Consider the following 797-nt stretch of genomic DNA (forward strand, 5'->3'; position numbering starts at 1 on the left):
TTTTATATATTCTTCTAAATTTTATGATACTTTTTTGCAGATTTACATGTAATACATTCATAGTTTAAAATATTCTCAGTAGTTCAGCCTTATCATTTTAAGCATGGTGTCTGGTACTTTGCTATGATCCAGTGATGCCAACCTCAGAAGCCATTAAGGTTTATAAGTCAGCTTGTCCCTAAACTCAATGCTCACATATAATTAATTCTTGTCCTTATTGAGTTGCATCTTTAACTTGGAGTGTCTTCTTGTTCCACATAATCTCTGCTCTCTGCTATTACAGGTTCTGCTTCTTATGATTCACCCTTAATTACTTGGGCTCATTCAATTTCCCTTGTCCATGTCACTCCCACCTTAACCTTGCTGTCTCTCATTCTCTCCACAAATATGCTTTCCCAATACTTCTTGGGATTGGCACTTACAGAACTTGATAAATATAACCTTTGCTAGCTAAGTTTTTTTTTTTTTTAGGTGGGGTGGGATAAAAAAACATGGAAGTGTGGTGAAAGCATGGGAAGGGGGCAGGAGTGGGGTGGAGGGGGTCATTGGGGGGGAAAAGAGGGACATCTGTAATACTTTCAACAATAAAGTTGAATTTTTAAAAAATGAGGGAAACTACTAGCACATGCATCTGAAGTAACTTTAATTCCTGAAGGAAATACTGAACCATCGGATCTAACCTATGTTTGAACAAATTCACTCTAAGTTCTTTTGGTTCCTTGTTAAAATGGGAAAAGGCAAGGGCTTACTAAGACTGCCAGTTGCCCCCCTAAAATTCATCTTTGGATGCATAAAAG

Source organism: Myotis brandtii, unplaced genomic scaffold, assembly GCF_000412655.1.
Source record: "Myotis brandtii unplaced genomic scaffold, ASM41265v1 scaffold102, whole genome shotgun sequence".
Taxonomy (NCBI): Eukaryota; Metazoa; Chordata; class Mammalia; order Chiroptera; family Vespertilionidae; genus Myotis; species Myotis brandtii.